The sequence below is a fragment of the Pseudorca crassidens genome, chromosome 7, assembly GCF_039906515.1.
Source record: "Pseudorca crassidens isolate mPseCra1 chromosome 7, mPseCra1.hap1, whole genome shotgun sequence".
Classification (NCBI taxonomy): domain Eukaryota; kingdom Metazoa; phylum Chordata; class Mammalia; order Artiodactyla; family Delphinidae; genus Pseudorca; species Pseudorca crassidens.
Genome location: NC_090302.1, coordinates 58,912,063 through 58,936,317, shown reverse-complemented (window position 1 = coordinate 58,936,317; position 24,255 = coordinate 58,912,063). Strand labels below are relative to the sequence as shown.

General features: G+C 35.7%; 1 protein-coding gene across 29 annotated transcripts in view; it reads left to right on the top strand.

The window, feature by feature from the left end:
* The window catches only part of PTPRD (protein tyrosine phosphatase receptor type D), a 2,145,367-nt gene that overhangs the window by 1,481,724 nt on the left and 639,388 nt on the right, over positions 1 to 24,255 (top strand). For all 29 annotated transcript variants that reach the window (XM_067744351.1, XM_067744350.1, XM_067744358.1 and 26 more), the window contains exon 10: positions 2,282 to 2,320. The gene's annotated coding sequence lies outside the window, so the exon portion shown is untranslated. The remainder of the gene's footprint in view (positions 1 to 2,281; positions 2,321 to 24,255) is intronic.

The following is a 24,255-nucleotide window of genomic DNA, read 5'->3' as shown; positions in this document are numbered from 1 at the left end:
CAAAATTGTTTGTTCTGCTTCTATGAGCAATCATCATGAGTTTGTAAGAGCTGCTGATTGCAGAGCATCACAGAACAGTTTCCAGCTACTTTTATCAAATCATATCATAGTTTTTTTCCACATTTCCTACACATCTTGCAAAAATAATGTTCTGCAAATTATTTTGACATCTTGTTGAGAATTTTAGCAAAGCTTTATTCTTCACCTCTAATTTGATTTTAAAATTATGTATGTAGTAAAAGATATATCAATATTGTTTAAGACATGATCTTTAGATGAGGTAATTATAAGCACCTATTAAATAAGTAATTAGACATCCAAGAGTCTTTGAGGATAATTTCAGTATCGAACTGGAGACAAATTTGGTTAATTTCCTAAAATATTATATTTTTTGGTTTCCTATCTATTTTTGAACTTTTCTACATAAGAATTAGAAAGTAGCCTCTCAGAAACGTAAGAAATAATTTAAATTAGCTTCTAGCTCACAGAACTCCTTTTCACCCTCATTGTGGTTATTTGGAGGAGGGAGGTGAGATGCAAACATCCAGGTAGATAAACCATGTAGCATACTGACTCTGAGTTTCTTTCTCTATTCACATTCAGTGACATTGTCTCCATGTCATGGCATCTACCCATACTTATCTATATGCTGGAAATTCTCAAAATTATTTGTGTAGCTCAGACTTTTCCTCTGAGTTCTAGAAACCTTTCCCTGACTTAAGATTTCCGTTTGGTTGTCTCATGGGGTTTCACAAATAATATGTCCAAAATGGAACTCTTATATTTTCCTCAAATATTAATATATTTTCAATCTTCACTATCTCAGGAAATGGCAGCACCATATATCCAGTTGCTTGAGCCAGAAAATGCCCATCATCCTTGGTTCCTTATGTTGCCCTACCTTCACATCCAGTGCCTCAGGAAGTCTTTTCCTTGTACCTACTCGTTCTATCATGTAGGTCCAGCATCAGTCCAGCAGCCTTTAACTCCACTACCAATATGGTAGTCCAAGCCTCCTTACAGAATTTTATCTCCCCATCCAACCACCCTCTATCCAACCTGGTAATCGCACAGCGGCCGAATAATCTTTTAAACAAAAATTGCAATAATAGCAACCTCCATTAATTTTTCAATTGGCTAACCAGGCAGTTAATGCCCTAGATTAAATATCTATTTCACACACTTCCACTTGTTTATCTTAGAGTTTTATGAAGTTATAGCTATAATACACAACACATGTTAAAGCATACAGTTTGATGAGTTTTGTCATCTCTAAAGCCATCATCACAAGATAACAAACGTATCTGTCAACTTCAAAAGTTTAATTTATAGCCTTTTTAATGCCTCCGTCCTCTTTTCCCCACCCATGTCTACAAATAACCACTGATCAGCTTTATGCCACTCAAGATCATCTGGCATTTTCTAGAAATTTATAGAGATGGATTAATACTTCCACTTGCCTAAGCTACTCACAGAATCCCAATTGATTTCTCTGGTTCCATTCTTACAAAAAAACAAACAAACAAAAAAACTAGGGTGAGGAAGTTTAATGAAAATCATTGGGAAAATGCCAGTATGGGTTGTCCAATTTTCAAAACGGTTTGTGAAACTTCTGAAACACTGTAACACTTTCATGTGCTTTTATCTTTTTCAACCCTAATAAAAATTATATTAATAATGAACTTTCATTTTTAATTAAATTTTTAATAAGCCTTTTCTTGGCCCAATTTTAAAATCTAGATTTGTCTCTCTCTTTTTTAACATTATCATCATGATTTGGGAGATTCTATCTTTCTAGAGACCCTGTGATGTTAGTCACGGAAACTGAGCATGCGTTGTGTGTGTTTACCAAAGAACTAAATCTTAACTATGCAAGAAATTCCTTACAATGCAAAGAATATTCCATTTTGTAAGAATTGTTTGTAGACTTTTCCAACACAATTTTTAATTTAATAATATTTGATGATTGTATTGTTATTTATTTCAGATTATATACAATTTTGATTATATTGTATGTTTAATTAATATTCTAAACTGTAATTTCTCTTCCTAGAATAATCATAGCTTTTTTGCTTATTGTTGCTTTGAAAGGTGAATTTTAAATTGCTCTTTAAAACGAGAATGAAGGGAAATGCCAAAATACAACTAATTTCACTTCTTTTTGGAATTTGACATTTTCCACTATCTAGGTAACATAAAAACACACCACCTAAATAAGGAGTATTTTAATAGCATCGTTTTCACAACATTTTAATTGTTGTCACATTTCTTCTTTGTTTAGGGAGACGGCTGGTGAACACCCGTGGGATCTAAAGAACAAGTAAGATTTAAAACATGCTAGTTTTTTTTCAGTGTGGTTTTCAAATTTTCTTTGTTTTATTACTTAATAGTATTTCTTAACTACTATAAGCTGTAGCTTCTTAGAAAAATGTTAGCGATTTTATTACAGCGCATGAGGAATAAAAGTGAACTTTCAACACTTACAGATTATTTGGAGGCTTTAAAAAGCTGCATGAATTTTCTGTGTATGATAGGCAAACAGAAAGACATTACAGATGGAGTGAAATTCCAAGCACAAAGTAATGGGCATGTTTTTATTTTGAGTGAGTTCAAATCCTTAGAGTGAATTTTTATAAGGTAATTTTTTACAACATATATATGCTATTACTGTCTTATTCCTACCTCTTGCCTAAGAGTAGAACAGGTCACAGAGTGGTTCATTTGATTCGCCAAACCTACCTCATGGAGAACCATGAGAGATTTGGACAATGTGAGGTACATCCCTCAAATTGGAATGAGATGTGTTGGGATGGTGAGGGGAGGGCCATCAGTTAATGGAGTAGAAAAGTGAACAGGTGAAATAATGGTCAAAAGGGGAGTAAGGGGAAAATTGAAAATAATGTCAATAATAGGGAAGAAAGCAGATCACCATAAGGATAAAGAGAGTAAACAGATTACATACACTTTATTGTGAACATTTGGAAGAAAGGAAATAGAGGTAGAACAAATTTATAGAGTAGAGATTGGAAACTAAAAAGAGGTAGAGACAGGGTATGTAATAGGTTGTACTTGAGAAAAGGGGAGAGATAAAAGTAAATGATAAAAGATGGAGAAAGTTACCTTTTTAATTTTTGCTACTTATTTGACAATTTAGTTGAAACTAGAACTTGAGTGGTTTAAAAAATAGAAACATTGAATATTTTTATCTATTTCATTGAGGAAGAAAAACGTCTAGTCATTGTATAATTATTTGATGTTTCTGTGAATCTTGCTCTATGCTCAATTTAAGCCATGCTCAAATGAGGAAAATGTTTCTTGATTTGTTTCAAGTTTTCTTATGAGTGTTCTAAACCTGCTCTACTCTTGAAATCACTTGACTTCTAAAAAAGGGAAAATCATGCATTTAGAGAGGTGAAATAAGTCATTAAAATGTGTTTCTAATCTACAGAAAGCGTATGTTAAACAATTCAAATTTATAGTCAGAACAGCTCAAATTACTCCTGCATTCGGGGACACAAAGCCCTAGATTTACCCTGTAGTTATCCTGTAATTGCTATTTACAGGCAAAGGAGAAGTGAACAAGGGTGCTGATCTCAATATTAATGTAGAGATTTACCAAGGAACCTTGTAGAATTGACAGTTTTCTGTCCCGAAGTGTAAATCATAAAGATTCATCCAGGTAACCTCCTTTTTATTGGCATAAAGATACAAATAGGTAAAAATTAATTCTTAGCAGCATTTTCACAGTATTTTAATTAGGAAGTGTGGCTTTGGGTTTATGGTTGTTGCTGGGTTTTTTTGTTTTTTTTTTTTGCAGCTATTATGTGTTAATCATTTATCATCACAATAAAAGGTCTCTTTCTTCCTAACATTTGAAGTATCTTGGGGAAAATATTTTGGTTATTTATGGTCTATTATGTATAAAGCTATCACTAATAGTCCACCATTCATTATTTTCCTAACTATATAGTAGACTTTGATGATGGTAGAGTGGAAAGTGCCTGTTGACTCTCACTCCAAAATACTGGGTAAAATTTCAGCATCATCATTAAGATCCGCTTACTCACCCGGGGCCTCAATGTTTTAATGTTCAAAACAAGGATAACATTGCCTACTCAAGATTGCTGTGGCATTTGAACAGCTTATCAATCTGAAATTATTTGGGACTTGGTCAAGATTAATAGATGACGTACCTGGTGACACTTGGGTTCTAGCTCTCTAGAGTTTCCTATCCAGAATCCCATGAGTCACATAAATGATTTTGCAAGGATTGTTGCCAGTGTTTGCACTTGTGATTCAAATTTATCATTTAAAATGTTATTGGGGAGTGGGGGAGGGTAAATCAACCTATCATTCAAAAAGCTTTAGTCACCATCATTATGGCTCTATATCTGGAGTGCAGGAAATGTCCTTCAGCATCATCAAAATCGTCACCTGCTTTCTGGTACTTTATGTTCCTCAATGGAAAAAAAAATCTAGGATGCTCTCTCCTATTTTGGTAGTGCTAGGCTAGGTGGTTTTACAAACATCTCCTCAGATAATCCTCACATCTGTCATGTAAAGAATATCTGATTGTCCTCTTTTCCAGATAATTCTGAGAACAGCCAAATAACATGACTAAGATCACCTAGCTAGAAAAGGGAAGGAACTGAAATTGTGGCTCAGAACTCTGCCCACAGCTCATGTACATTACAAAACACCCTCCTACCTTCCTTAGTGAAATATAATATTTTCAATACAAATATTTGTAGAAGTATTGTCACAGTGATTTTATCCACATTGGTGGAGAGAAAGCATTTTACGGTAAAGAGGAGGTGAAGCAAAAGTGATTGCTAGTTCCAAAAGAGGATGAGGAATGCTGAAAGGGTAAGTAGTAAGACAGTCTCGCTAACTCAGTATTGTGCCTTGGGTAAGCTCTATGGGGAGGCATTAGTAAGCATTAAAAAAATGCATCCTTCTTGGCCAGTTGACAGCAGAGTCAACCTCAAGTCCTCCTGCGTGTACCTTTAAGTGCCAATACATCTACATTCCTCTGACAGTTTAGCAGAAAGAAACTTTATTTTCTTTCTACTTACTGACATTTCTTTTCTTAACAAAACCCCAAAGCTTCTCTTTTCTGGCCCTGCTTTTCTGCTGATGGTGTGAAGTCTGTGGTTCATCTGAGTTGGTCTAGGTGTACTTATTGAAGTCAGAGAAGAGAATAACTATTATATCTAAATGCACATTGAACAATCCCTTTGAGGTACTAGCCTCTTGAACTTCATTAAGGAAAAAGAAAAGCTGTTAGAAAAAGTAAAATGGAAGTCCCTGCATGATTAATTAATTTTAAAAATAATTGTTTTTAATTAACTTCATTAAAATAAACTTGTTTTATTCTTTTATTAGACCAATTATCCTAGACTGTTAAACAAAATCAACAAATAATTCTCTTTCTGGTCCTTCACACACACACACACACACACTCTCATGCACAGATATATATACAAATACTTAGACACATGTACACACATACTGTGACAATATTTTTCCCTCAGTGAAATATTCTGTGTTATCTATTCTGTAGAATATATTGTATAATGTTGAAAAAGTGATTTTGGAGAAAAGTTGAAATGATTGAGGCTTAAATGTGTTATGACATTTTGAAACTTTAAATAATCCACGCCTATCTAAACCCTGTGTTTTAAGTATCATCATCTTGTTTCGCAAATGAGAGGCTGTGTTTAGAAATACGTTTTCATTGTGCTGATATCACAGTACAGATTTCTCTTTCCTCAGATTGTCTCCAGTGTAAATACACTGCTTGATAAAGATGACAGTGAACTTAAATTGATTGCTAGGCAACTGTATTGTTATTACCATAGATAAACACTCTTATTTCCTCTTTGGTGTTTTCCTGGTAAGGTGTTTCTGGATAAGCATAATGCTTTCTTTTGGGTTGATTATGATCTTATTCATTCTAAGTAATCACATAGGTATCCTTTATTCTTTAGGATTTAATGCATAGAAAAGTTCAGAGGGAAAAGGTGAGCTATTAGATGGTGTTTTTCAAGGCATGATGAGAAACAGGGATGTCGTTATTGAGGAACATTTGGAGTCCTGTACATGAGCAATAATCTAAATTGTTCAACATAAGCATATTTCCATCTAGATTCTGAGAACTAAGCATAATCTTGGGATCGTGGGGAAGTTTTATTTACAATATCCACTTTGTTCACAAAACTCAAATAAATGCTTCCAGAATGAAATGAGGTAATAGCAATGGACCAAACAGTTGTTTATTTTACATGGCTACCTCTTTATTTCCAAGGAGAGTTATTGTTCTGCTGTGAGTCTTACACAGAGCTTACAATTTACTTGATATAGAAAAATGTTCATTATCTACCACGACTACTGTTGATGAGGATCAGAAGGCATCAAGAGGGCAAAAGTGCAGCAGCCAATAGCAGTTCAAGAGTGAGGGGACACTCCGAGCGCAGTCTCATCGTCAGGCTGGTTAAACTATAAGATGCACCTAGCAAGGATTCATGTTACCCAGGAACCCCGGCTTGCACATGGACCACTAGAGTGACTGTAATGCCCTTTTGTGAAAGGAAGGAAGGGTTGAGTTAGTGAGACCAGAGTAATGGAACTAATGCTGACAATGGCATTTTCGCTACCACTATGAAAAAGCACAGTAGACACTTTCCAGTGCCTGGTACACCATGGTCTTCCCTGAATTTTGATGTCAGTTCAGCTGTCTGGCTCAGGGCAGAGCTGGTCCTGTGTGGAGTGCCCATATATTTGTAGCCATACAATAGTGCTAATACTTGGATCTGCTATATTCTCTTAGAGCCACATGTTTACATCTGGGAAAAAAATCGGTATCCAAAAGGGCTATTGCAGGATAGTGAATGAACTGGCCTCCAGTGCTACTGATAATGCAGCAGGGAAAGGAAGAGGAGGAGGCTGGTTTCTTATGCCCTTTACGGCAGAAAAAAAGAAAAAAGCACCACTATTCATTAAACATGAACTGTTACCAAATATAGAAGTGAGTGAGCATCCTTTCATATTTGAAGACTGTTACTAGTTCTGTCTTGTGAGTGATTGCTTTTTTGCTATCATCAATGATCAGTGATAGAACACAACAATGATGGTGCAGCACTGTGGGGAACTCCCGCGGCCCATTTATTGTCCCCATCACCTCGAGAGTGGTTTCCAACATTAATTCTAGTGTCAACGACTCCATATTAATTGTTGTTGCAGAAGCTCTTTAAAATATATCAGAGTTCGGCTACTCCTGTGTTACTTTGATGTGAGTCCCTAAAGCCTCAAGTTGAAAGCAAACAAACATAAGACCTGGCAAGAGTTTTCAAATATCACTGCATTATTTTTTTTTTTAAATTAGCATCTGTACTATCTGCATCCCTCTTTTTAACTCTCTTTCTTTCTGCCCCTGTTAGTATGATTAGTTGTGTTTATCTATTTCATTAAAGAAATTCAGACACTCAAAAATCTTTATTGAAAACTTAATCTAAGACAGTGGCCAACTCTCTGATATAGATTTGATATAGATGTTTGACAGTGTAAGCTAGTGGATCGTGAATGCAAAGGCAAATGACAGTGCTCCCTTCAACAGTACATATCCTAAAATTTGAACCATACAGAGAACGTTATCATGGCCCTGAGCAAAGGCAAGTCACAGGGTTTATTTTAGCATTGCTGAGTGTTAGGAAATTTTGTGAAGTTTTACTCTTCTACCTGATGATATAGGATGTAATGGCAAGGATACATGCCCTCACAGATAACGGTGATTGCAGAATGGCAAAAATACATACATATGGCCTTAGACTTTAACTGATAGAGCTTGATAAAAATTTCAATACTATTTCATAGATCTACCTTGTTCTCATATCCACTTAAAAAGTAAAACAGTCATTTGACGTTGTGAATAGTTTCCCTGTATCTGTGTGTGAAAGGAAATCATCTTACCTACCATAACTTCTTTGAGTATATGAATTTATCTCTTTTGTAGTCTTCTCAAATACTCTTAATAATGCTTGACTCATGGTACTCAGTATGTATTGAACAGAGGTATTAGTTTTCTATACTATGTAACAAATTACCACACACTCAGTGGCTTAAAACAACATGTATTCATTATCTCGCAGTCTCTATGGGTTTGTTTAGGCATGCTTTCCTGGCTCCTCTATAAGGATGCCATCAATATATCAGCCTGGGGCTTACTTCTCTTCTGGAGACCCAACTGGTGATGGATCCACTTCCAAGTTCACTCAGGTTGTTGGCAGAATTTCTTTCTGACCGTTGAAAATGGGGCTCTAGCTTCTTGTTGCTTGTGAGCTGGAGGCTTCTCTCAGCTCCTAGAGGCTGCCTGAAGTCACTGCGTCATGGCCCTCTCCAAAAGCCCTCTCACAACATTACACCTTACATCTTTAAAGCCAGCAAGGGAGAAGGAGAGCCTCTAGACCAGTCCAATAGCAAGATGGAGTTTTATATAATATAGCATAATCAGGGGAGTGAAATCCTATTGCCTTTGCCAAATTCTCTTGGTTAGAAGGAAGTCCCAGGTTCTGTCCACACTCAAGGGGACAGGATTATACAAGAGTATAGACACCAGGAGGAAGGGACCCTGGGGACCACCTTCAAGTCTGTCTTCCCAGTAGGTATCAACATTAAAACCAGTATAAGGAGCAGCCCTGATTCCCAACTTTGAGCCAGAATTTAAAATCACATTAGAGAAAAAAACATGTTAGTTTGGTCTTACTAAAGGAAATATAAAAGAGCTGTTAAAATAGCTGCAGAGTTGTCACTACACTAGGTTTACAAAAGCACCATATCCACAGCATTTCCACTTATAAGAGGCTGAATCTTCAGGGAATAGGAGCATATTCTTTGCTTACTCTGACAGTGAATAGCATGTGAACCTCTTTCCTTGCTGAGTACATTCTGAGTTTCAGGACTTTGAATAACACAGTTTGTTCTTAATGTACACCTCACTCTCTACTATTGTTTGGACTGTAACAACCGCAGAGGTGATTATATACTATGTAATTACAGACTGCAGTCACTAAGCATTTTACCATCTATTTACCCATAGGTCTGTTTTCTCACATAAGCACTTAATTCTATAATACTTAAATCAAAAGCTCCAGGCTTGCTAGTCTTCCAGAATGTGAGAATAATTGTTGAATTACAAGTTATTCCCCCGAGGAACAGTGTATTGGGACATGTGGGGCCATGTAACCTTGGAGCAGCCCCATCTGGTGATCCCTGAAAAGCTCCCCACCCTTATATCTTCCTGGAGTTCAAAAACAGACACTTTCTCAGGGCCCCGGCAGACCATAATTGCCACTTTCTACTTAAGAGAAGCAATCTCTAGGGTAACCAGAATTCCATAGCAATTTATAACTCGGGCAATCTAACTTATGAGCATACTACACATGAACCCTAACACAAAGGAGAAGTTTTCCATGCCAAAATGATCACCATAAACCATTGAAATTTAAAAATAATTGTGTTATCCATATTAAGTGTTGGGAACACCCTTTGTGTCTGTTGTGTTATACACACATGACATTTTCAGTCCACCACTAATCCTTCTCACATGTAACAATGATCCTATGACAGTCCAGTCCATGTGTATCAGTCAGGACCCTTTCAGAAAACTGATGACACTTAAAAAAGATTAAAGAGCGTTTAATAAAGTGACTCTTTACAGAGGGATAGATAGGGTTAAAGGACAGTGAAGCATCCTGGGCTAACTATAACTGGAAGCTACTTCCACACCCAGGCTCGACAGAACACAAGGTTATCAGAAGCCAGAAAGACCTGTACTGTTTAAGAGGGTCACCCAACAAGACCCTAAGATAAAAAAACAAAAAAAAAAAAACACCACAAAACCATATGACAACATGTACCCTGGCAGGTAGAGAACAAGGAAAATAAACACCATGACTCCTCATTTCTTTTACCTTCTGATTTTCTACTGGTGCCTCACATTGGACTAACAAGAAACTGCAAGGCAGGAGGGCCTGGTTGATGCCATCCTAAAATGTTAAGCTCATGAAACACTGAGCAAGGGGGAGAAGGTTGAATGGGTCAGGAGGGACAAGCAGGGATTGTCCTATAGCATGTCAGTGTTCATCAGAGCACAAAGATAGCTGTAGATAATTTTGTCCCTTTGTTCTTAAAATTCTAACTTTTGTTCATGGTCTGATTTCTAACAGTTTCTTCCTTTTATGCCTGGGGAGTATTCGTCAAAGATATGTTGAATCTCTTGAATGTTCTAACCATTCACACCTGGAGTTTCCCCTGAGGCAATTCCTAACAATTTCCATCTTTCTTCAGGCTGGCCAACTTTAAGACAATTTGATAACTCCAAATCTTCTTTAGAGGAAGACCTAAGGACTATAAGGAACAAAAAACTACCCTAAATCCCTGCACACAAGCCCCAAGTCAACATAAAATTTTCAGAACTCCTTAAAAGAAGGCTAACCAAAATCTGGAGAGAATTTCTAAATGTAACCATAAATTATAGCATATTACTTAGTACTTTTGCAGTCTGCCCTAGCACTCTTCATGCAGAGAGAAACATAAAATAACTTTTGAGACAGACTATTTTAAAAAGGCACATGCATTGCAGAATGAAATCTTACAGTTTTATCAGTGGAGAGACAAATACTTACTGTATCTAACTTATATTGATATTAACTCTAAACCTAATTGTTATTCAACTTGTTTTTTATTTCTAAACACTCATACAAATTTTTACAAGTCATATTTTTCTCCATGCCAACTGACTTACCTTCATAAAATCTTTCTCTCTTCAAGTTTTATAAAAAAATTTAAAAATTTTTTTGGCTGTGCTGGGTCTTCGTTGCTGCCCATGGGCTTTCTCTAGCTGTGGCGAGTAGGGGCTACTCTTCGTTGCGGTGCACAGGCTGCTCATTGCGGTAGCTTCTCTTGTTGAGGAGTAAGGGCTCTAGGCATGCGGACTTCAGTAGTTGTGGCATACGTGTTCAGTTGCTCCCTGGCACGTGGGATCTTCCTGGACCCCGGCTTGAACCCATGTCCCCGTCATTGGCAGGTGGATTCTTAACCACTGCGCCACCAGGGAAGTCCCTCCCTTCAAGTTTTAAATTAAAAGTTACCACTGAAATTTGTAGATCCTTTAGACGTTAATGTTAGGACTGTAAAAGCTATGCAACCCAACATTTCAATTCTATTGGGTTTAAGTTTAGCCTTTGTATGACTTAGGACAAGTCAATTTTTATTAATTTTCAGTTTCCTCATTTCTTAAACAGATGATAGTTCTGGTTATCTTTTGTTGTAGTTTTGATAATGTGCATATAAATAGTGTTTTGTAGATGCCAAGCAAAATATTGATGATAATGGAAAAAAATTACAGAATTAATATTAGGCGAATGTAGAGATGTCTGTACTTCTGTAGAGAGGTCTACTAGATTTGTACTTCTATAGATAGGTCTACTAGATTTAAATATACATTAGCTTGATTTCGTAGGTTTTTGGGTTTTGTTTTTTTAACTTTATGTGCATTTCTTCCATCACAGTATGCCAGACACTACTTTGGTTCCTCCTTTAATTATAAGCATATAATTAAAGACTTGTCCCTTTTAGCACAAAGTCATAAAATTTATCTTAAGCAAAATTATTCTTATACTTTATCTGGCATGATACTTACTGCATTAATATTACGCTAAAAGAGAAAAAATAAGATTTTATATAGTTTTTCAAAAGTTATATTAATATAGCATTTTTTGAAATTCTATAACCACCCATTCCCAGTATACTATTAATGAGTCTGGATAATAATCTTGGAAAAATTCCAAAACTCATGTTAAACAGTGGTTGGAATATTTTAACCCAGAATTGCACCATTAGATTTCTTTATGTTTCCTTTCTCTCATCAACACCAGAAGCCAATGATATCACAGGTGCAAAGTTCATATCCTCCCTGTTACTAACAGAAGGGAGAAGGTATGGGTTACCTAATAACTCAATATGGACTGTGGCTTTCTTAGCTGGCACACAGGCTAAGTAGGCACCCAAAATGGTTAAAAATATTAACAGATAGCATCTTGTAACCTTGTCTTTTTATTTATCTGTTCTTCATACCTGTTTTCCTCAAGATTTTTAAAAATCCCTGATTTTTAAATGACGTTTGTTTTCCATTTTTAAGTGATTTTAATTAGCCTCTTCTTCTATGACTTGGTTAAGAAATTTTAGCCAGAGGTCAATAAGAGTGTAACGACTTTCCCAGGAAAGACAGTCTCTTTATTCTTCTAAAATGAAGGATCATCCGTGCTTATATGATTGGTTGCTATGGTTTGACTGAACGGATTTGTCTCTATGGAACAAAGACTTGAATTCTATCTATAATTTTTATTCTGCTAAAATGATGATTCCAAAATACATATTATTGTGTGTCTCATTCCTGCTTAGCTATGTGCTTTTTACAAAGAATGTAAGGCTTTTCATGAACTGATTCCTTCCTCCTTGTCTAGCTTTATCTTTCTACCTTACTTCCACTTCCAGGTGTCCTGTGCTTTTAGCACTATTAAACTTATCATATATTGCTGCCACAGCACTGGCTTCTTCTGTGGTACCATGACTTGTATATGTGTCTCCTTCAGTTAATCCCGTGACACTCTAACTAACTTCTAATAGCCCTACTATACTTCATGTTAATAATGTATTTATATGCCTATATTTTTCAGATGTTGGCAAACAATTTGAAAGTAGGGATCTCATCTGATTCTTCTTTGCATCACCAGTGGAGTACCTAGTATACAGTAGGCTCCAAAAATTGTTTATGAATAAGTAAATTGTACCACAGACAAAACTTAAGACGTCTAGAAGAATGCTTTGCAGTGAGCTGCAAGAATTTATTGACATCTTATCAAGCAAATGGAATCATCCTAAAAAAGTCTTATGACAGTCACAATTGTGTATGTAGGAAAGTGAGTAAATATTTGGGTTAATTGATAGGACTTGTATCTTTTTGTTTCTACTGTGAAATCACAGAGGTTTCTGGTCTGATCTCTAACTTTCAATAGTTTTCTCAGTTTCAGTTGCTGTCTTTTCTAGTCACAAGAAGGAAGGAGCCCCAGAATGCAAGATTATGCTTCATTGTTTTAACAGAGACAAAATTACTGTCTGTCATTTTAATTGTATCTTGTATTTTGAACCTTTTGGAAATACAATTAGCAAAAGCAATATAAAAGCCATATTGATTTAATGTCACTGTTTTAGCCAGAGTCAGTCAAAAGGAATCCATAAGCATCCTTATGCATACCACATACTCCTTGTATTTTTTTTTCCTAAGTATGTTTCCAATTCAGGTTTTTAAAACTTGGAATCAGTTTCCCCACTTAAATTGTAGTTATAAGCTCGCTATTTAATTCCAAGCTGAGGTCACATAAGTCTAGTTGATCCTTAATGTAGCGTGGTGGGGAGGCCCAGTGGCCACAGGCCGTGGGCCATGAGAGGATGGTGCGCTAGCAGACCTGGGCTTCATTGTATATTTGTTATGTTATCCACTTCCAAATGATAATTCTGTGCTCTCCAAGTGATGTTCTTATAAAAATGATTTTACAGTAAATTTGGTGTATTATTAATTCAGCAAAATACTAAATGAGTATAGAAGAAAACATATATATGTATATGTCACACACACAGTACACACACCTATACATACATAGGCATAGTACACTTACAGCATCTTTCACCCCCTCAGGAGTTTAATATATGTGAAAAAAATAGTTTAAAAAATTCAAGAAAATAAAAGAAATGGTTTAAGGTAAAATAATAAAACTTAAGTAGTTGGCAGGGGAAAACAAGGAAGGTTCAACTAGAAGAGTTTATTCTTGTATTTTTTTTCCTTGTAAATTCTTTGATCATTCACATATTAGTATAATTATTATTTTAAGTACGTTTTTCAAAGAAGAAATATTAAATTACATGAATTGATGAAGACATTTCTCTCACTGGGTGGAAATGAGGTCATCATTTCCTAGAAACTCAGCTTTCATGTTAAGTAATTCCCAGTCCATATCTTAATATCATATAGCTAACAAAACTATACCACCCTTTATTCTTGAGTTTCTCATTCTTATGTTCCGTTATGTAACATATCAAGAAACATTTCTGTCTGGGTGGTATTATTGTATAAGGAGTTAATTAGAATACCAAATCTCAAAATAATACACATCGCATGATCAGCATGTGTTCAAATATAGTCTACAGTCTTCAGGTAAAACATGGCAAATGGAATTCAAAGTCTACCTCTGCTGCCTTCAAAAACACCTCTAAAATATGAGTTTAAAAATTTTAAAGTACAAATTGAACAGTAGAGGGGTAAAAATTATCAAGAGATGTCAACAGAGTTCTGGAAGATGGAAAGTGGAGAATTAGCAAAGTAGATAAATCTGACTATGTGCCAGTAGTTTAGATAACTGTGACATGTGCCAGCTCCTTCCCGCCACTCTCAAAACCTGGAAAGCCTCAGGACTTAGACTTACCAAGTATGTGGGAGCAGAATAAAGTGCTTGACACTGAAAACAAGAGGGTTGTTTCAAAATCTCTAGTATATGCTTGCATCACCAAATTCTTTCCCATGTTTTTGTATAGCTAGGAGATCACCTCTCCCCATTTCCCACAGGAGACCAGAGGTATAAAACTTTAGAGAAATTGAATTAAAAATTAAGGGTATCCAAACAAAGAAGACTGGGGATGAAGCACTGGTCAGAAATAATGAAAAAAGAAACTCAAGTATCCTCCCTAGACACAGCTCCCTACTCACAGGTATCAGAACAGTGAATAAAATTGGAGTATTCTTTGGAAATACATAATGGTCCTTGAGAAAATACCAACACATAATGATATGTAGGTCTTGTTATTCCAAAGTAAAGCTATCTCATTATGCATTACCCTATCATAAAGCCTTTGACCACACACACATTGACACAAAACCTTCCATAAGATCTTCTTAAGGCCCCTCTCAGATAGTCAAAGATGACCAGTGTATGAGGAACAGTTTCAGTATAAAAGAGAACAAAACAAATAAAGGTACAAATCCTAAAAAAGAGCAATCAGAGAAAAATTAAAATATCCCAGGTATTTAAAATATTATAGTAGATGTGCAAAAATACAAAAGGAGAGATGAAAGATAAAGTTGAGAAAATCTCCCAGAAAAAAAGAGCAAAAAGAAATGGTCAAAAACATTTTAATGACAGAATTAATCCAAGCTATCCAACAACTGTCTAAAATGACTTCTAGAAAGGGAGAACACAGAATATCTAAGGAATGAAAATAGCAAAGATATAACCCAAAAAATTGCTAAAGAACTGAAGGACTTGATTCTCATGTTGAAAAAAGTTCAGTTACTTCTTAACATATTGGATTTTTTAAAAGACTTACTGTGAGGCACGTCAGGGGGAAATTACGGAATAATCAAATTAAAGACTAAATCCGTGGAGCATAGGCGGCAGAGAGGGTGGTGGTGATCACATCTCACATACCAAGAAAGGGAAAAAAAATGGCATTTCAGTTTTCAAAACAACATTGAATACTTGGATGCTAAAAGACAGGAAGCCTTCAAACTTCTAGGGTAAAAAGTTTTTCCAACTTACAATTTTATATCCATCCAAACTATCAAGAAAGTGTGCAGGTATAATAAAGCTAATTTCAGACAGGCAAAATATTTTAAGAATTATGTTCCCTCTACTCTTTCAGAAGAAACAACTGGAGGGTATACATACTTAAGCAACACTTGAGAGTAAATTACATGAAACAAAAAAACAAAACAAAATAATCCGAGAAACAACAAACCAAACACAGAGGTGAAGAAAAAGAGGTGAAGGGAAGCCCCAAGAAAATAGCATCTAAAGCAACAGACTTAGATTGGAGTAAGAAGGTAAAGGCATGAAGACCTCCAAGAAGGGAATGGAATTGATGGAAAGTTTTCAGCCATTTCTGAATTTTTAGAAAGAAATATTAATAGGCTTGTGTTAGATCTATTAAACCACTTTAGAAAGAAAAAAGTAGGGTGAAGCCCATCAAAAAGCTAAATAAAATTTTTTAAATTAGTCAGGGACTTGTACTGAAGGAATATACATTTTTATAATACTGTAAAGATAAATACTGTATGATATCACTTATATGTGGAATCTAAAAAGTAGAACAAACTAGTAAATGTAACAAAAAGGAAACAGACTCACAGATATAGAGAACAAACTAGTGGTTACCACTGGGGAGAGGGTAGGGAGGAGGGGCAAAATAGGGGTAGGGGATTAAGAGATACAAACTACTATGTATAAAATAAATAAGCTACAAAGATACATTGTACAACACAGGGCATATGGCCAATATTTTATAATTATAAATGGAGTATAATCTTTAAAAATTGTGAATTACTATGTTTGTACACCTATAACTTATATAATATTGTACATCAACTATATCTCAATGAAAAAAGTTTCAGGGACTTGTACTGAAGGAATATACATTTGTATAATACACACATTATTTTCCCTTAGATTTTATTATTTGCAGAGGCTTTGGGAGTGATGGAGATTATACTCTCCCTGTTCTGCCTCCACCCTGAGTTATCTTTGGAGCTGCCAGAAAACACAAAATAATTTGGTGTGGGAAACAAAAACAAGTGATTGAGAGTGGAAGGGTAGAGCTGCAAAGGTCTATTAGGATTAAATGTCTATATTTTCCTAAGACACTGTACCATATATTTCTGTGTATACCTCTACTAACGATCTTATCCATGGTTTGAAATGAAAATTAATTTATCTTTGCATTTCTCTTTTCTTGATGTATGTGGATGGGAACACAAGCTTTTTTAAATTTTATGCTTTAAAACAACCTTGAAATCAGAAGAGGTTAACATAAGATGAACTTACTTTTTTCTGCCATGAATACACAAATCATTAAATGTTACAAATAGTCAGCTTCCTCTACCTCAACTTGCTATAGGCTGGAGTAGAGGAAAAGAAAGCTATTAAGTTTATGTGTCTACTTTTACCTCACTGTACTAAATGTAAATATCACCCAGCAATCTTTCAGAAAATCATTTCTTTTTTACTCATATACAAGTACTGCCTCATTAAATAAGATTTTTTCCTACTCTAAAAAAAAAAAAAAAGACATTGAAAAAAGTCTATAGGGTCACTTAAACTCCAATTAATTGTACCGTTGATTCCTTAAAATAAGGTGTGATTTTTTTTCCCTTAAATATCAGGGATATGAATTTAAAATATGATTAAAGCTCCTTAAAATTAATGATTAGACCAGCAGGTAGATGCTTACATAATATATTTTTCCAAATTCAGAGTAAAAATAACATGTAGATCATGTGAATAAATATGGTAATTGAAGCCCAATGGGAATTGCAGATTTAGAGTTCAGTCTCCATTTTAACATGAAGAAACCACTTATAGAGATAGAACTCTGGGGATCACTGACTTTTCAGAATAATGTTAGCCTTTCAAAATTGAATTCATAAAAACCAAGGGAATGGATGACTTTTGCTTTGTCTATTCCTCAACATAAAGGGAGTTCCTTTTTAAAAGCATATGTTTTGTTCATTCTTGAGAATAAGAACAAGAAGAAGAGAGGAGGAGAAGTCAAATTTATAAATTATGCATCATTATATTTGCTCTCATAGCCTTTCTATTGTAGGAGGACCTGGAATGATAGATTCATACTTTAATGTTAAAAATCATATTACAGCACCAGTTGGATACACCTCCAGTCTTTTTTCGACTACGAAATTCATGTGCTTCAGACAGGAAAGTGAAAGAAGTCTTCATTGAATCTATTGCACTATGCTTCATTCTAAACCAGATAGCAGACATCTTATGGTTCATTGATGCACTTCACTCTATGGAGATTAAAAGTTATTATTTATAATGAAGAAAAAAAGTCCAGGTTATTCAAAGAAAAGCCCCAAAAATTCTCTAGTAAAGGAAATTCCAGAGCCCTATATTTCCCAGATAATCATTGAATGCATGTCTTTATTTTTCTACAGCAAGGACTATAGCTTAGTGAAGCTAGTTGACTGTTCTAGAATAGTAGCCGAGCCACTGAACAATGAGAGGTATGAATTTGTCTTCCAGACATGCCCAATTATAAGAAATCTTGATTTGCTCCTCTGAGAAGAAAAGGTGTCTCTCATTTAAGAAAGTCATGGTTATAGCCAGTGAAGCTTGCTAAAATGTATTAGGGAATAATGAAGTGAACTTTATTGAAAGGTACCCTTGGGAGCAATCCCATCATGCTCCACAGCTGAGAGCAGCAGAAATTGTCTACTAGTCCATCTTAGCTTTGTCTAGAATTACTTTTTATGAAAAGGATTGGTAGAGTATAATTGCAGTCACCTTTTTAAATCATCTATTAATGTTGGGTGGTTCACTTAGGATACAAATTAATTTCACACCTCCTTGTTTTGTTTACCAATAATTTCAGGTATGATATTCCTCTCTCATGTATGACAATTATCATCATCAAATAGATATTATTCATTAAGCACCTACTATGTGCCATGCACCAGGCTACTTTCACCCACACCTGCTATTTCTTTTTGTTCTCGCAATAGCCAGGCAAAGTAATTGCCATTTTATCCCTACTTAATGGAGGAAGAAATTGGGACTCACACCAAGTTTTCTATTTCTTCTGCATCATTTTAAATGTCTAGTAATGAACTGAGCAGATAGAAAGTGCTCAGTACATATTGTTGGCTGGCCTATTATTAATGTCCCCTAGTTAGTTGAACTTGCTTCCATTTCAACTAATGGAAACTGTAGCCATAACAAATCTGTGCAGATCTTTCTTCCTGAAGGTCCACTCAAAATACATACACTGGAGGGCATAAAGAGTGTGGCTAATGAAGGGATGGATAATTCCAGCAAATGATGCTGTGGTCTTTAATGAGTTTAACACCTGGCAGATAATGCAAATGGCCCTGAAAATTAGCTCATTTTTGGCTTCCCCATGTGCTGTTCAGTTGAATAAAATGTGCATTGAAAATAAGTCCAAATTTTTTTTTTTCGGTGTACACACGTGTTTTGAATCTGAGCTATGGCTCAGTTCAGTGCATTTACTTAGAGTAATTTCATTAACTTGTTCCTCTATTCTTGGTCCACCAGGAGATGAGTTTGATGGGTTCCAGGGGAGGTTTGATTTTCACCCCTACTTCTTGTTCATGGGCAGTTTTGCCTTCTGCCCTCTAATTTGCAATGTGGTTATTTTTATCCAAGCATAAATTTCTTTTCTCCCTGGCACTTTTTCACCTTTTAAAAATGAGAATGATCCATATGGCTAAAGAATGTCAGGAAGGGAAACATTTGGGAAGAATTATATGGGATGCAGTCATTCCGGATCTTGATCATCTTATCCAAAAAGAGCCAAGTAAGAGAACAGCACATAGAGGATTATGTGCCAAAAGTTTAGAATTCCAGAGTGTTTCGAGCAGATAGGTGATCTTAAATTGCCATGGTTATGTAGCCCCAACGAGACTTATGTTGAGATGCTTGAAATGGAGGAGGAGAAAGGATATGAGGTTTTTATTTTATACGATAATGTGTTTTAAATATTTCAGGTATAGCCTAGAGATATTTTAAAGCCTTGTGTGGAAATTCTTAAACTTTCAAGTGGATTAAGATAATGTGGATGCTTCCTAAATTATGGATTACACAAATAAGAATAATATTGTATGCTAAAACATAATAATTTGGAGAGTTTTGGTTGACAATAGCAGTTTACCTTAAATTCTTTTAAAGAACAAAACTGCAGGGAAGAGATATGGGAACATATGTATATGTATATGTATAACTGATTCACTTTGTTATAAAGCAGAAACTAACACACCATTGTAAAGCAATTATACCCCAATAAAGATGTTAAAAAAAAAGAACAAAACTGCTGTGTGTAAGGGGCCAGAGTCCATAAGAGAACACACAGATTTCTCTAATGGAGAAATAAGAAGTGCATGTATACTCAGTCTTGGTCTTTGCAGTGCAGCAAAGTGCTTTATGGTGGGATGGGATCATTCCGGGGGTTGGTTCTTTTAGTGGTGCCGTAGCCATAAGGCCAGGAAATGTGTGGCTTCTTTGAAAGGTAACAAAATCACCAGAAGGTTTTTACTGATGCCTTGTCGTGTCCCTAAATGTTATAATGTTATCAGGCATCCAGAGAATGTGATTTTTTAATAATTTACTTATAGAGGTAAATCTGTAGTAAGCATCATAAGAGAAGAGCCTTTTACCAGCTATCACAAGCCAGTTTAAAAACACACAGTAGTTAAGGAGATATAGCTTAAAAAATATAGTTTGAAGGAGCAAGTAGTTAGCCAGTTTTCTTGCTAACGGTGATGTCAAAGCTCAGCCTGTCATCCACATTTTACTATCCATTCCCCAAAATACCCCCATGCTAGAGTTGAGTAGATGACTGCCTAACTGGCATTGAACAAGATCATCCAGAATGAACTCAAGTCCAGTTGACACCTGCCCCCATAAGACCAGTCATGTCTTAGCTAACCTCCCTTGAAGTGTGTACATCCTAAAACCATAGTCAGAATGTTTTTATATTAAAGGATATATTTATATTTATATTATAATTTATATTATATTATATATAATATATTTATATTAAAGTAGGTATTTTTAGTCTTTTACCATACCATGACACTTGAGAGGCTAAAATACAATTAGGTATAATTTATTTATTTTTCACCAGTCACATTGTTTTTTTTTTTTGTTTTTTTTTTTTTAAATTTTTACTTTATATTGGAGTATAGTTGATTAACAGTGTTGTGTTAGGTGTATTTTAATAGTTGGGGCCAGGAGAGGGCCCAGGTATAAGAGACAGACTCCCCAGACTGCTCAGAGGCTCATACTTTCAAATTCAGCTCTTCATGTCTCAGTTCCTCATAGAAGAATAGAGGGGAAACTGAAGGAACAAGAATTTATAACCACACTGGTTTACTGAGGTGAGGTCGTCACTTTAAGGCCAGCTCAAAATACTGGGACAAGATCTAGTAGAATATGATATCAAATAAATATTTCGGTAATAGTTCATGGTCAGGAGATTGAAACACAGTTATCTAATGTATTCTGAGAGACACAATGTCTCAGTGGTGTGTTGATAAACCAGCTTTCCAGGGGAAAAGGCATTTGATGATTTCTCTGGTTTAAATACATTTACTGTGGCTGTTTTCCCACTCATGAAATTCCTGAATATTTAACATCAGGCTTTTGCAAGCCAGTAAGAGATGGGTCCAATATATCACTGAAAGTTACACTGAAAAATCTAGGGAAGGTGGTTGCACAGGGAAGCCTATAGGCACATAGTGATCTTTCCTTGATGGGGTGCAAGCACAGCCTCCAACGTCTTAGAGTCTGTCAATCAAGAGCAGCTTCCTTAAATTCTAGAGGGAGGAGGATATTAAGCAGATTACCGAGATATGGATTTAGGCACAAAGAAGTAAGCAGAAGCCCAGTGACCAGATTAAAGGCAAAAAGTAAGTTGATGAAATTAGAAAAAAGCAGTCTTGTTGTACATAAAATATCAACCAATACAAATTACAATTTAGACATCATAAAGGATGTCTAATGTAGAAATGTTGTTGATGTAGAAAATCCTATTTATAAAGGTATACCTCTGTACTATAAATTTTCTACTTCTATAAAATATGTAATTAGTTATTAAAAAGCAGGTATAACTCCTAAAGGTGGCAAAAATAAGTTTATATAATAGAATGATTAATTGTATTTTTCACTGTTAGTGATGTAACCTCCTTTTCAATTTTCTTCTGCAAATCGGTCTTTTGCATGAGCTAATGACTTGATCATTTTTAGGCTTTCATTTAATTTTTTTCAATATGTTAATTTGTACATAGCAATTTTTAATATGCTTTAGTGCCTCATAAATATTAAAATCCACACATATTATTTTTCTGAAAAACCTTGTAGTAGTGAATATTTCTTTATATTAAACATTTTGTTTCTCCCTTTACCTTCTTATTTCCCTATTCATTTGGAGGGGATAAATATCCTATGTTCTATATAATATATAGTATGAGATTTTATTTATCATGCTTTGTTAATAATCCTTGTGAAGCAAAAAAAAAAAAAGCAAGGACACTTTCAGTTATGATAATTAGAGTAATTTTATTAGAGTTCCATAATACTGTGATATAGAGGCTTGAGCCCCACTGCTTATACCCAGAAAACAGAGAGAGAAATCAATTATTGCATGCCAGAAGTCATATGGGAAGAAACTAGACAAGTAGGTACTCCTTGGAAGAGAACAATTCTGAAAGAAATAGGAATAAAAGAAGAAAAACTGTGCTGAGTTCTATTTTTATTCAAAATGAAGTGAGCTGGAAACTAGCATGGAAAAGTAGATTTTTAGAAACCAGAGGGTTAGAAATCAGAGATGACAGATTGATGGACTCCAAAAGTTGGTTTGTGAGTCATTAATTTAAAACTCTGAATGTTTTTTTCCCACAACAGCAATATTGTTCGAACTGGTAGTCCCGAAATCCTATCATAGTCCTAAAATTGCTGAAATTAAACAGATGGAAGCTCTGAGCTCTAGGTTCCCCTAACTTCTAAATCTCTGATGTTTGAACCCTGATCCTAAGCTTTATGTATTAAATCTGAAGAAGCCTTACCTCAGGATACCTGGAGTAAACAAGACAGGAGGTCCTTGTCTGAAGCATGTTTCCTGATTGTATAACAGAAGCTTTATTTTGGGATCCTAGATCCCAATGCCATTTCTATGACCTGCTAGTCGTGTAACCTTGTAGAAGTCACTCAGTCTTCCTGAGTCTGTTTCCTGATCTGTAAAAGAGGGAAAATAATATCTAACTCACAAATCCACAGATTGTCTAAAGGCTCCAACCTTCTGCCACCCCTACCCCCCAAGCTCCAGGTAGAACATAAATTCCAAAGATGTAGGGATATGGTGTGTTTTGCTTATTGCTGCATCTGCAGGACCTAATAGTACTTTGCATGAAGCTGCATGTAATACATATCTGTTGATTATATTGAATGGGTGGATGCATGAATCAAAAGTGCTTCATAAATAACAGATGCCCTTTAATGTTAATTCTCCCACCTTTTCCCAGAAACCCTGGAAATTTAAGGAAGTAGTAGCAAAGGTATATCCTTTGGTACTAGAAGGTGGGATAACTGTGTCTGTTCATTGGATGGGTCATTTTTTTAGCTGAGCCTTCTTTGTTGGGGCTGTGTGTAAGGGAAGTTATGGCTCACCTGCAATACTGACATCTTCCTGTAACCTCTTCATTTTAAGTATGCTTCTGTCCAAACTCCACCAGGTTATTTCTCATGATTTGGTTTTTTGGGACCATCACTCTCATTGTTATAGAAGGTCTCTTCAGGTTAAGATTTCCTTATAATACACCTATGTTAATTCTCAGTGTGATATTTCTGCTTAGCAAGGTTTAATGTGGTGGGATAAGGGCTGCCTGTATGTTTAGCAGTCAGACCTGCGTATTAGGCATCTAAGGTAGATTGATCAATTATGCTGAAATGTTTGTTTTTAAAATATCAGGTGTCCAGATGGTGCCATGACAATGGGGGTCGTTAAAAATGCTTAGAGTCTTAAAAGAGAAATATTCTTGCCAGTAGTAGAAGTCTGTAATAAAGTCAGTTGTTTTTTTTCAGGTTAATAGGTTGAAACTTTATTTATAAAGTGAAGTTGAAACAAGCATCTTGAGATGAACCACAATATGACTTTATTTTTTTCCATTTCTATATCTACTCCACTCCGGCCCATCTTCAGCCAGGGGACCCCATCCCCACCCCCCAAATTGTACATTAAAATGGCTTTTCAGAATAGAGAATTTATGTTAATAAGGTCAACAATGGTGCTGTTGCTCTTTGAGATTTATCTAATTAAAGACCTTTACAGAGACTTGGGTGTTAGCAGGACTGCTGTTCTAAAAGGATGTACATCTGGAGTGATTCAGAACATACCTCCACCCCCAGAGCCAGTGATTGAATTTAAAATCATCAGTGGAGGGGCTTCCCTGGTGGCGCAGTGGTTGAGAGTCCACCTGCCGATGCAGGGGACACGGGTTCGTGCCCCGGTCCGGGAAGATCCCGCATACCGCGGAGCAGCTGGACCCGTGAGCCATGGCCGTTGAGCCTGCGCGTCCGGAGCCTGTGCTCCGCAACGGGAGAGGCCACAACAGTGAGAGGCCCG